Genomic DNA, 14,298 nt, shown 5'->3' with positions numbered 1-14,298 from the left:
CAATAAGGTGATGAAATCGAAGCAACGGTAAACATTCCAGAGAAGACATCAGGATTCCTGGTGTAACTCAGGCAGTTGTTGTTGCCATCCTGTACCTGTCCTGCAGGTGTGATGTTCTGATGTACCGATCCTGTGCAGGTGTGATGTTACACGTGGTCTGCCACTGTGAGGACGATCAGCTGTCCGTCCTGTCTCCCTGTAGCGCTGTCTTAGGCGTCTCGCAGTACGGACATTGCAATTTATTGCCCTGGCCACATCTGCAGTCCTCATGCCTCCTTGCAGCATGCCTAAAGCACGTTGAGCAGGGAAATTAACACTAAGGACTCCAAGTCAAAGTTAAGTGAACAGATCTTTATTGATATCGCCCGGAGACARCAATCTCAATACTCAAAGTACTAGTCTGTCAGAAGCTCTGAATGGGTGCTTCCCCTTCAGCACTCTTTATACTCATGCACAAGCTAGGCGTCTCTGCTCTCAGGGTGCACTAAGCTGATAATGACCTTGCACACGTAGTTTCTAGACGTTGTGCCAAAGTAGCAATGTGTTCCCTTCTTTCTGTTCTTCTTCTAGCAGTCCCCTCCCTGAGAGCAAAGTCCCCGAACACAATAATCAGGAAACAACACGCTACATGTAGAGACACAGWGGACACAAAATGTTTCACTCCAAGACCTAGGTCGCAATAGGTGTTCCCTATTAAAATAAAGGTTAAATAAAAATAAAATCATATACTGGATGACGTCATATAATTTCATAGCCTGTTTGTAGAGCTTGCTGTGGATTACTTCATAAGGAGATCTCAAAACTCTTCCAATCTCTCAACAGGCAATCCAATAAATCAATGTAATGGACCCTCTTTTGGACSGGTAGCTGTTGGTCAAATTGACCCTCGTTTTTCACACCAGTTCTCAAGTGAATAGTGGAGGTGTATACCAGTTGGTCTTCACAGAAAGATAGCATGTTGTACTGAACAACATTACACAACAACTTCCCCTCTATAACGCAGTTGACCACTTTAATCCAGGGTTTAATCCACATCAGTGCAGCTGTGTGGCAGTTGACAGCTATCAATGAGAAAAGCTCAGATAATCTCACTAATGTGCACTGTCGATTAAATAATAACCATGGCATTCATACACTTAGCGATAAGTACACAACGATAAGTCCACAGAGACAGTGGGTGGGTGGATGGAAATTGCCTACATATCAGACAACTCTCGCCATGCATGCCTTTCTGACTCTGGACACAGTTCGTTCACTACCTCAAGTCAATTTCCTACTGGAAATGTACACATCTCAAATTTGTTGAAAATGCATTTACAATATTGATAATGTGTCGCAATGTACTCAAAACATATTCTCACCCAGTCACACACAGACCAAGCTGGTTTGAAATGAATTTTGCAGTTTGCAAGTTACATTGAAAATATGTCAAATGACAAGTAGGGTCATTACTCATTACATATGAATGTGACTKCAGAATTATATAGGTCATTACATCACTCAATCTCTCACAGCATGCAATCACTGGGAACTAGCAAGAGGACAATTGACAAGGTCATTTGGTGTTTTATTTCATTCTCATAGGTTCTTTTCAGACCTATTGTAGCATACCTGCCTTTCCTGCTCCATTTAATGCAGAACAGAGCCAACATAATACATAAATAAAAAAACATAGAAAATATATAATTTAAGTAAATCGGCACTTATAGAGCATTAGTATTTTTCAGTAACAGGCATTCTGTGGGTTTATAAATCTGGTTCACAGGAGTAGTAGACTTAACATGAAACATACGCAGTCATTCAATATCTGTAGGTTTCCATGACAAATATATAAATCGAACCAGAGACCAAAGTCTGTTGAGGGAGGCTAACACTGCTCTTCAAATAATTGTCTTTGATCATCTGAAGAGGAATGAGTCCCATTGGTGTAATGTAGTGTTTTTAGGGGTTTCAAATGTTTTTTCTTCAGACAGGAGACAATGTAATATCATTCAGCAACATTTCAGTTTGGTGTAAAAAAAAAAATCCCAGCTGTCATAAAATACTCTACATGTTCTAGGGGCATGACAAAGTCTAGCGACTATCGTCCATGCGTTCAAAGAGAAGCACCAGCACTTACGTTACAACTTGCTGAGGTCAGAATCAGAAGCCATGATCAAGTCGCTGCGGTATTGAAAGGAGAGCTTAGCTTTTTTTACAGAGTCTGTTTGGGTGTCTGTGAGTGTCTATGGTTGACATGGACACATCCTCCTGGACAGCCACAGCCCCACCGGTCTGGCAGTCGTTGTGCTGGTGATTCCTCCAGTCCTGCAATAAGAATAAGCCAGGGTAAAGAAGTAAGATAAGCAGTCAGTAGTGGGAAGTAATGTTTTGCCTTGATTGTAGTCTAATAAATCCCAGACCTAGGGCAACAGTACTAGGTCAGGGGATCATGTCAGATTTTCTTGGCCACTTTGAAAGGGGAAAGAAAACAATATGTTAGCTGTCAGTGGTTATAAGCTTGTAACGCTAACATTAGCTGTAAAGGCGCATGCAAACTACTCACTTGCGAAATGCACTCTTTGAAAATATCRTCTGCGAGCTCCATCAATGTTGTTTCCAGTTGACATTTTTATGGCAGGAAATGAACCGATAAGGCTCTGGACGATTTCCTGTGTGCATTCCATTTCCGCCTACTCTTCTCTGCCCAACCGACGCAGGCACTTGGGCAATCGTATATGATGAAATATTGTTAAATTGTGTGAGGCAGCATGTCTGTCTGGGGAGACTACCCTGATTGTGTCTGGTTTTTGGTTCCTAAGAGTAGACTGTCCGAATGAATCGCGCCCCCTCAAGAGTAGAGAGACAAGCGATCATTAGTAGGGTGTGTGGTGGGCTGCGATCCAATCAGCAGATTTGATGACCTGGTCCCGTGTGGGTCAGTTGGTAGAGCATGATGCTTACAACCCAGGGTTGTGGGTTYGATTCCCAAGGGGGACCAGTATGGAAAAAGTGTGAAAATGTCAGTGGTGGAATAGTACCCAATTTTCATACTTGAGTAAAAGTAAAGGTACCTTTAAAAGAAAATGACTCAAGTAAAAGTGAAAGTCACCCAGTAAAATACTACTTGAGTAAAAGTCTGAAAGTATTTGGTTTAAATGTACTTAAGTATCAAAAGTAAAAGTATWAATMATTTAAAATGTCTTATGTCCTGTCCTGCTATGTATTCAAAATGTAACGAGTACTTTTGGGTGTCAGGGAAAATGTAAGGAGTAAAAAGTACATTATTTTCTTTAAGAATGTAGTGGAGTAAAAGTTGTCAAAAATATAAATAGTAAAGTATAGTAGTACTTAAGTATTTTCTGTGTATTTTTATTAAGTATTTWTMWTTTTGTATGCACTCACTACTGTAARMCGCTCTRGATGAGAGTGTCTGCTAAAATGTAAAGACCTGACATGTTCATGGGTCCTAAGAGACCTTTTATGCTAAGTCAGCTCTGTAAAACAACAGTTAAATACTGAAAGCAGAGAAATAAGTCAGAGCTGACACGACCCCTGAGAACTTAGTTAAGTGGCCTGAGACACAGTCTGTAGAGGGTTAAGTCTKACCTTTYTCTGACAGAAGGTGCAACCGTATTTGACCTTGTGGCGTGCAGTGCATTTGCTCATGGCCTCCCATACACAGTTCACACACATGCTGTSGGAGAGAAAGTCACAGAATGGAATCGAATTACAATCCAAAAAAGGTAAATAATTGATTTGCAAATTAACTAGAGTGCAAATCAAGTGAGGCAGGTCACACTTAGCGTGACATAATAGAGGTTTGATTCGTTGTTACAGAGCCCGTGCGAGCGCTACCACACTACACGACTATCTCTACCACGCAGGTACACATGCATAGTTCTTTCGAGTCTTTCGAGTCTTTTCCTTACTAACGACAAAAACCCCAACAACAACATCCCATCAAGAGGCGCCAGGGGAACCTCTAGGGGAACCAAGAGGCACTACATGTTACCGCTGACTTTTTTGTTGATATCATGCAAGGGTTATAGTTCCCTGTCTCTCTCTCTATCTAACAAAGGCTCTCTGGTGGTAGAAGGTCCTGCGGCTTCAAGGTTGTTTGATCCTTTATCTCCATATAGTTTATTTGTATCAAGTAGCAGGTGTGATATTTCAAACAGCCCTGACAGTTTTATCCTCCAGGGGGAGATCTGGATGGAAAGGAACGCAGCAGAGAGAAGAGAGAGAAACGAGAGTGAGGTTGAGAGAGAGAGTGAGAAAGAGTGAGTGAGAGAGAGAGGAAAAGAGTAGAAAGAGAGAAAGGGTGGGGTGACAGACAGACAGACAGGACAGGACAGCAGGACAGACAGACAGACAGACAGACAGACAGACAGACAGACAGACAGACAGACAGACAGACAGACAGACAGGACAGACAGACAGACAGACAGAACAGACAGACAGACAGACAGACAGACAGACAGACAGACAGACAGGACAGACAAGAGACAGACAGACAGACAGACAAGACAGGACAGAAGACAACAGACAGACGACAGACAGGACAGACAGACAGACAGACAGACAGACAGACAGACAGACAGACGGGAGAGGGAGGGAGGGAGTGAAAGAGACAGAGACTACAGTGGTTGTAAATAGCCAGGAGGTCAGAAATGAGGAAGTAGGCATTGGGGACCGACCATGCATTTTTACCTTGTATGGCCTCAAAGAAATAACTAATTAGAGCAGGTGAGGTGAGTGAGAGTTTTCTGGAAAGGAGATAGTGGGAGTGAAAGAGAGGGTCCCTCAATGTACTGTACCTTGATGATGATCTCAGTGACTTCTGAGGCTCTCTTCCCCTTAGGCTCTTTTCTCCCGGACTTTCTGGGTGCTGGAATGATATCTGAMTCTGGAWGGGCTGGGTGAGTGTACACTGAAGGAGGGAAGACCATTGAAGTCAAACTAAAATGAATCCAAATGAGTAAAAAAAAMTCCCTACATGCCCAGCATTTCCCCTAGGTCATGTTCAATAGGCACAAAACAGAAGAAAACATCTTTCTGAAATGTTGTCAATCCCACAATAGCTGTCCTTCCTCGCCCCACACCTAATAACTCCTGACCTAATTCCCTATTTTATGCTTCAAAATAAGAGTCGGAAAAAGGGGAAATGTGGGTGGAACTAGGAAGGAAATTAGGCCAGATAACAGCTTGCCCCACACATTGTCCAAATGGCACGGCAGGGAGGAGGAGGAGGGGGAGAGTGGAGAGATACATCCGTGGCTGCGGTACAGGGAAAGGTATACAGTGCCTTCAGAAAGTATTAAYACCCCTTGACCAATTCCACATTTTGTTGTGTTACAGCCTGAATMCAAAATKKATTACTTTTTTTCTCTCACCCATCTRCACACAATACCCCATAATGAAAAGTGAAAACATGTTTTTCAACATTTTTGCTAATGTATCGAAATTGAAATACAAAAATATGTTATTTACAAAATAATCCCTTTTAGCAGYGATTACAGCTGTGAGTCTTTCTGGGTAAGTCTCTAAGAGCTTTTCACACCTGKGTTTTACAATATTTGCACATTATTCTTGAAAATATTATTCAARCTCTGTCAAATTGGTTTTTGATCATTGCTAGACAGCCATTTTCAAGTCTTGCCAGAGATTTTTAAGTCTCAACTGTAACTAGGCCCCTCAKKMAMMWTYMAWKTCATGTTGGTAAGCAACTCCAGTGTATATTTAGCCTTGTGTTTTAGGTTATTGTCCAGCTGAAAGGAGAGTTAGTATCCCAGTGTGTCTAGGATTTTGCCTGTGCTTAGCTCTATTGCATTMATTTTTATCCCAAAAAACTCCCTTGCAGATGATAAGCATACCCATAACATGACGCAGCCACCACCATGCATAAAAATATTAAGAGTGGTACTCATTGATGTGTTGTGTTGGATTTGCCACAAACATAACGCTTTGTATTCAGGGCATGAAGTATATCTTTTTTTGTTTTACTTTAGTAAACAGGATGCATGTTTTGCAATATTTTTATTCTGTATCTGTTTTCTTCTTTTCATGCTGTCATTTAGGTTAGCATTGTTGAGTAACTACAATGTTGTTGATCCATCCTCAGTTTCCTCCTATCACAGCCATTAAACTCTGTAACTGTTTTAAAGTCACCATAGGCCTCATGGTGAAAACCCTGAATGGTTTCTTTCCTCYCCGGCAAATAAGTTAGGAAGGATTTCTGTATCTTTGTAGTGACTGGGTGTACTGATACAYCATCCAAAGTGAATTAATAACTTCACCATGCTMCAAGGAATATTCAATGTCTACTTTTTATTGTTTTAACCCATCTACCAATAGGTGCCCTTCTTTCCGAGGCATTGGAAAACCTCCCTGGTCTTTGTGTTTGAATCTGTGTTTGAAATTCACTGCTCGACTGAGAGGCCTAACAGATAATTGTGTGTGTGGGGTACAGAGATGAGGTAGACATTCAAAAATTATGTTAAACCCTATTATTGCACACAGAGTGAATCCATGCAACTTATTATGTGACTTGTTAAGCATGTGTTTACTCCTGAATATATATATATATATATTTTTCCCATCCACTACACCCCCTCTTTTTATTTTACAGTAGTTACATAGCAAGAATAAAGTAATTTGATATTTTGACACATTATATGTAGATAGATAGTACTTATACCTAATACATCGTGTTTTCAGTCATAACTCATTATGAACATGAGCTTTTAAACCCACCCCTCAGCTACTCTCATTCCATCCCACCTATCTTCGTAAACAGCCCTCTCAATGTGCCATATATTYTTCAACTGTGCTGTGATGTTTCACATACATTCTGAAAGTGTCTAATCGCATAGTATGTACAGACTGTAAGTTAAACACAAATATTTTTACTAAAAGTATTATTACATTGTTGATTGATTGACTATTGACTGACTTCGGCCATGAACAACTTTACCGGCAACTGATATCACCTTCCCTCGGGAACAGCTGAGCCGCTTGGGGAAGGTACACAGGAAACGCCACAGCGTCRCTGAGACCGGTGTTAACTCCAACAAGCTGCTTGTTACCTGTGGCGATGTACACCCCTATCCTGTCCCAAACACCACAAGGAAAGCTAAACAACTATGTCCAAACTGTGGTAAGACCGAAAGGAAGAATTCAAACGCGATGGCTTGTGACATTTGTGATTTGTTTGTTCACATAAAGTATGGATCTATCAACCCCTTTGTCATATGATGAAGCTGTAAAGTCTCAAAGTAACATTTTGCTTGTTTGCAATGTATGCTGTTTAAATGCAGTGCCAAACATTGGGATGCTGGACACAAGCAGGGATGATGAGTGCAATCTAGATGAGATAGTCTGTGTATCAGCAGTGGGCACAGAAAATGACATGTTGGACTGTTTCAATCAGAGAGGACTTCATTTTATCCATGTGAATGCATGGAGCCTGCTGCCGAAATTAGAGGAATTAAAACTTCTTGCTTCTAACACACGTGCTGCAGTAGTTACTGTGACTGAGACATGGCTCGATGGGTCAATCGAGGACGATGAGGTTGAGCTACCGGGTTATAGCGTTCATAGAATTGACCAAAACCGAAACGGTGGCGGCGTGTGTGTTTTTACTAGGAAGGATGTGCATTTTAACCCTCGTTCAGATGTAAAAATGGATGKTCTTGAGGTTGCATGGGTAGAAATACTTCTTCCTAAATGTCGCCCTATACTTGTTGGTCTGTGCTATCGGCCTCCTTAGCAGAATAATTGCTATGATTTACTTGAATCTAATTGCTGTGATCACAATGTATTTGCTGATAGAGAATGTATTCTGCTTGGCGATTTTAATACAAATGTGCAGTTATCACCAAAGAAAAGTACACTGGTAAATGCCCTGTATAACTTTAATCAGTTATTTGGACCTAAACAACTGATTGTTGAGCCAACGCGGGTGTGTATTGACAGTAAATCAACTTTGGATTTGATTATTGTATGTGTTTACGTTCAAGAGAACGTCTGTAAGTCAGGAGTCTTAAATATTGGTTTTAGTGAACATATGGTAACCTACTGTACCCGTAAGACACGCAAAATGCTACTAGAGCCAGGTAATATATACATGAAGGTACGGTCTATGCTTAAACTTATACTTAAAATAAAGTTTTGTAGAGGTCCTAAGAATTTTGGATTGGTCTCATGTACTAAACTGTGATGATATTGATCAAGCTTGGTATCTTTTTAAAGATCTGTTTCTGTCTGCACTCAACTCTCTGGCTCCGATGAAACAAATTTGAATCAAACAGCGGTCAGAGAAATAGATCACTCCCGAGATCTTAGACCTCATAAAAAAAGGGATCGCTACCTGGCCAGATTCTGAAGGACAAATCCACAACAAGATTATGACGGTTATATTAACTGTAGAAACCAGRCGAGATACAAAATGGATAAGGCCAAATCCCAACATTATATAGCACCGCCGTCTATGCGTTAACTTACATCCGACCTCGTAATCTGTGGAAATTTTAAAGGACATTGGCCTCAAAAATCCCCATAAGATAAATCCCTGTAGTCTTGACCTGGTTATTGATGATGTTCTATGTTATGACGCAGGCAAGGTTGCAAATCTACTCCCTTTACACTTCTCCACTTTACCACTCATCACAGTGGGCCAGGGTCATCTCTCCGTTAAGAAGCGTACCCATCTGCTCTGGACACTAATAGCAGTCTTTCATTAACAACTTGTACCCTAGCAAAGGTTCACAGGAATGATCTTGTTCTGCAGCTGCCATCGGTAAGGACAAGTTAACAATCTACACCTATAGCTTAATGAGACACAAACAACGCAATGCGCTGGATACCTCTCTGCCAAATCCATCAAGGATAGTGGCTTTGTGTCACTGGCTAAAAATAGATAACACATATTGTACCAACTTCTATTAGTAGTGTACCATTACGCCACAGGATCTCAAACAGCCCCGGGGTTCCACTTCCCACAAGAAGAACGCAGTAAACAAATCGTATGAAACATAGCTGTGTCAATCCTCAGCAACCTATCCAAAGTAGTTGAGAGATTAGTATTTTTAATCACTTGAGGGATACCTACTTGAGCCAACAACTTCTTTCATGCAACTACAATATGGCTTTAGAACAGTCATTCCACTGATACTTGCCTTGTCCAGCTTTTTGGCCACATTGCAGGAACGTGAGAAGGGAATATACAGGTATGGTTATGTTAGACTTGCAGAAAGCTTTTGACACTGTGGACCATGATATTCTCCTGATGAAACTGAAATGCATGGGTCTAAATGTTGTAGCAGTTAATTGGTTTAGGTCTTATCTGACCAAACAGAACACAAGTATGTATGTTGGTGATGTTCTGTCAGAGGCCAAATAAATATCCCGTGGAGTACCGCAGGGATCAATTTTAGGGCCTCACTTATTTCTTATATACGTTAATGTTGCCCGATACACAGTAAAGTGCAAACTCTTGCTTTATGCTGATGATTCAGCCATACTGGTATCAGGGAAGGATACAGTTTACATAGAGGAGACCCTGAGTAAGGAATTGCATTTTGCTAGAGATTGGTTGTCTGACAACAAATTGCCACTACATTTCGGAAAAACTGAATAAATTTTGTTTGGAACAAAACRTAGATTGCTTAGGGCTGACAAGATAACGGTAAACTGTGCAGTCAAGGAGATTGAATCTAAAACAAGTGTATCTTAYCTTGGTGTTTCCCTAGATCAATCCCCTTCTGAAGACCTGATTGCTGCTATAATTCTTTCTAAAATGGCAAACAAATAGACATTTTTACATCGTAACACTAGATAGTTTAACATTAAAGTTAATAAACTGCTTGTCTCAACCTTGATTCAGTGTCATTTTKATTATGCCTGCTCTGCTTGGTATAGTGGGCTATCAAAAAAGCTGAAAAGGAGAATGCAGGTCATGCAAAATAATGTTATCAGGTATATGCTGAATGTCCCCACTACGACCCACATAGGGGTACAGGAATTCCGGGAGGTGGGTTTGTTGCCTTTGGAGTCCAGAGTGGACCAACTGAAATGTAATCATATGTTTGACATCTTAAATGATCGTGCCCCAGGTTACATGAAAAACCACACTGATACAGTATGGTCTATAAAATCTTCTTAGGGCTAGGCCCCTTTTTTCTCAATTTCCGCCTGAATGACGTGCCCAAAGTAAACTGCCTGTTGCTCAGGCCCTGAAGCCAGGATAAGCATATAATTGGTACCATTGGAAATAAAACACTTGGAAGTTTGTWGAATTGTTAAAATAATGTAGGAGAATATAACACAATAGATATGGTAGGAGATAAAATCCATAATTYTTTATGATTATTTATTTGAATTGCACGCACTCCAGTTTCCCCGGAAGTTGTCCCACTAGCAGGACGCCTAGCCCTAAAAGGTCACAATACCAGAGCTAGTGTTATGTCTTGTAAAATCCCAAGAGTAAGGGCTAGGCGTCCCGCTAGTGCAGTCCTTCTCAAATAGTGGGGCGCGCCCCTCTGGGGGGGCTCGGAGCGATGCCAGGGGGGGAGCGTGTGACCTCGGGGAACATGCTTTTTTTTGCCGCAGGGAGTAGTTTTTTTTTGCACCGAACAAGAGCACACAGCACAGAGCAGGAGATTTGAAGTGCAGATAACAAACCCTTAAGAGACACCATGGAAAAATATTTAACANTGAAGTGCAGATAACAAACCCTTAAGAGACACCATGGAAAAATATTTAACAGGGATGAAAAGAAAGGCGGAGAGAGACGGAGATAATGAGACAAACGTAAGTCTCCCGAAAGCTAAGACGAGGAAATATGACGACGCGTATGTAGCGCTTGGCTTCACTGTGACTACSGTGGGAGAYGAGGAAAGACCGGTATGTTTACTGTGTCTAAAAATGTTGGCAGCGGACAGCATGAAGCCAAATAAATTAAGGCGTCACTTAAAGACATTACACCCCAATCACGCTGATAAGCGTTGAAAATAAGCGTTTTCAGCGAAAACGTGCCGAATATTGCCAACAATCGTCCCGCTTTGTGAATGCTACTTCAGTAAACCAGCGAGCACTGTTAGCATCATATAAGGTGGCGTACCAAATTGCTCAGTGCAACAAAAAAACACTCCATAGCAGAGGAGCTGATACTGCCTGCAGYAKTAGACATGGTCTCTGTCATGCTGGATGACGCAAGTGCTGCAAAAATAAAAACTATCCCTCTGTCCAATGACACTGTCGCCAGACGTATAAATGACATTGCTAACGATCTTRAAGAACAGCTGGTAGATAAACTCAAAGACAAACGTTTTGCCTTACAGTTCGATGAAGCAACTGACAGCAACAAAGACTGTTTGTTTATCGCTTATGTACGTTTTGACATGACAAACTCCCTGTGAGAGGATCTACTTWTTTGTAAATATGTCAGAGACAGAGCCACAGCTGAAGAGCTATTCAAAATGCTGGACTGCTTCCTGACTGAGAATGGGCTAAAGTGGGAGAACTGCATTGGTGTTTGCAGTGATGGTGCACAGACCATGGCAGGGATGAGAAAAGGACTTCGGGCACACATATATTATATATGTTAAAAAAAACTGTCTGAATAGGATTAATAATATCTGACAATACTTTGTTAATTCTATGCGCTATGTATTTTGCTAGAACTTTTGCATCACAACACTGAAGTAAGTGTAAGGGGCCTCCARTTTTTTAAATGGACTGGATCTTTATATTTACCACCTGGGTCCTGTTTCAGTAGTMGTGAACTCAAACCTTCTTGCTATGTACCTGATAGTTGACAATTTTTATAGAAGTGGTAAAACATGCTAATAGAGGATCTTTGAGTAGATCAAAAARGKTTTCAAATCAAATCAAATCAAATGTATTTATATAGCCCTTCTTACATGCTAATAGAGGATCTTTGAGTAGAGGTTACATCAGCTGATATCTCAAAGTGCTGTACAGAAACCCAGCCTAAAACCCCAAACAGCAAGCAATGCAGGTGTAGAAGCATGGTGGCTAGGAAAAACTCCCTAGAAAGAACAAAACCTAGGAAGAAACCTAGAGAGGAACCAGGCTATGAGGGGTGGCCAGTCCTCTTCTGGCTGTGCCGGGTGGAGATTATAACAGAACATTAACCCCACCACTTCGCCAAAGCACAGGAGGGTGCGCCACACAAGTGACGCACCCCTCCTAGGACGGCATGGAAGAGCACCAGTAAGCCAGTGACTCAGTCCCTTAATAGGGTTAGAGGCAGAGAATCCCAGTGGAGAGAGGGAACCGGCCAGGCAGAGACAGCAAGGGCAGTTCGTTGCTCCAGAGCCTTTCCGTTCACCTCACACTCCTGGGCCAGACTACACTCAATCATATGACCTACTGAAGAGATGAGTCTTCAGTAAAGACTTAAAAGTTGAGACCGAGTCTGCGTCTCTCACATGGGTAGGACAATTATGAGCGTGCGTCTTGTGACCGGACGTACGTATGTATGTACGGCAGGACCAAATCGGAAAGATAGGTAGGAGCAAGCCCATGTAATGCTTTGTAGGTTAGCAGTAAACCTTGAAATCAGCCCTTGCCTTACATTACATTTACATTTAAGTCATTTAGCAGACGCTCTTATCCAGAGCGACTTACAAATTGGTGCATTCACCTTATGATATCCAGTGGAACAACCACTTTACAATAGTGCATCTAACTCTTTTAAGGGGGGGGTTAGAAGGATTACTTTATCCTATCCTAGGTATTCCTTAAAGAGGTGGGGTTTCAGGTGTCTCCGGAAGTGGTGGGATTGACTCCGCTGACCTGGCGTGTGAGGGAGTTTGTTCCACCATTGGGTCCAGAGCAGCGAACAGTTTTGACTGGGCTGAGCGGGAACTGACTTCCTCAGAGGTAGGAGAGCGAGCAGGCCAGAGGTGATGAACGCAGTGCCCTTGTTTGGGTGTAGGGCCTGATCAGAGCCTGAAGGTACGGAGGTGCCGTTCCCCTCACAGCTCCGTAGGCAAGCACCATGTCTTGTAGCGGATGCGAGCTTCAACTGGAAGCCAGTGGAGAGAGCGAGGAGCGGGGTGACGTGAGAGAACTTGGAAAGTTGAACACCAGACGGTCGCGGCGTTCTGGATGATTGTAGGGTTTAATGGCACAGGCAGGGAGCCCAGCCAACAGCGAGTTGCAGTAATCCAGACGGGAGATGACAAGTGCCTGGATTAGGACCTGCGCCGCTTCCTGCGTGAGCAGGGTCGTACTCTGCGAATGTTGTAGAGCATGAACCTACAGGAACGGTCACGCCTTGATGTTAGTTGAGAACGACAGGTGTTGTCCAGGATCACGCCAAGTTCTTAGCACTCTGGAGGAGGACACAATGGAGTTGTCAACCGTGATGGCGAGATCATGGAACGGGCAGTCCTTCCCCGGGAGGAAGAGCAGCTCCGTCTTGCCGAGGTTCAGCTTGAGGTGTGATCCGTCATCCACACTGATATGTCTGCCAGACATGCAGAGATGCGATTCACCACCTGGTTATCAGAGGGGGGAAAGGAGAAGATTAATTGTGTGTCGTCTGCATAGCAATGATAGGAGAGACCATGTGAGGATATGACAGAGCCAAGTGACTTGGTGTATAGCGAGAATAGGAGAGGGCCTAGAACAGAGCCCTGGGGACACCAGTGGTGAGAGCACGTGGTGCGGAGACAGATTCTCGCCACGCCACCGGTAGGAGCGACCTTCAGTAGGACGCAATCCAAGCGTGGCCGCGCCGGAGATGCCCAGCTCGGAGAGGTGGGAAGGAGGATCTGATGGTTCACAGTATCAAAGGCAGCCGATAGGTCTAGAAGGATGAGAGCAGAGGAGAGAGAGTTAGCTTTAGCAGTGCGGAGCGCCTCCGTGACACAGAGAAGAGCAGTCTCAGTTGAATGACTAGTCTTGAAACCTGACTGATTTGGATCAAGAAGGTCATTCTGAGAGAGATAGCAGGAGAGCTGGCCAAGGACGGCACGTTCAAGAGTTTTGGAGAGAAAAGAAGAAGGGATACTGGTCTGTAGTTGTTTACATCGGAGGGATCGAGTGTAGGTTTTTCAGAAGGGGTGCAACTCTCGCTCTCTTGAAGACGGAAGGGACGTAGCCAGCGGTCAAGATGAGTTGATGAGCGAGTAGTAAGGGAGAGTCTCCGAAATGTCTGGAGAAAGAGGAGGGGATAGGGTCAAGCGGGCAGGTTGTTGGGCGGCCGGCCGTCACAAGACGCGAGATTTCATCTGGAGAGAGAGGGGAGAAAGAGGTCAAAGCACAGGGTAGAGCCTAACAGAACCC

At 42.9% G+C, this 14,298-nt stretch overlaps 1 pseudogene; it reads right to left on the bottom strand.

Moving 5' to 3' along the window:
- Positions 1 to 336: 336 nt before the first annotated feature.
- LOC111961148 (deformed epidermal autoregulatory factor 1 homolog) overlaps positions 337 to 14,298 on the bottom strand; it is a 37,383-nt pseudogene continuing 23,421 nt past the window's right edge.

This window comes from Salvelinus sp. IW2-2015, linkage group LG4q.1:29 (genome assembly GCF_002910315.2).
Source record: "Salvelinus sp. IW2-2015 linkage group LG4q.1:29, ASM291031v2, whole genome shotgun sequence".
Classification (NCBI taxonomy): Eukaryota; Metazoa; Chordata; class Actinopteri; order Salmoniformes; family Salmonidae; genus Salvelinus; species Salvelinus sp. IW2-2015.
The sequence above is the reverse complement of the archived record's forward strand: the minus strand, read 5'-3'. Positions and strand labels throughout refer to the sequence as shown.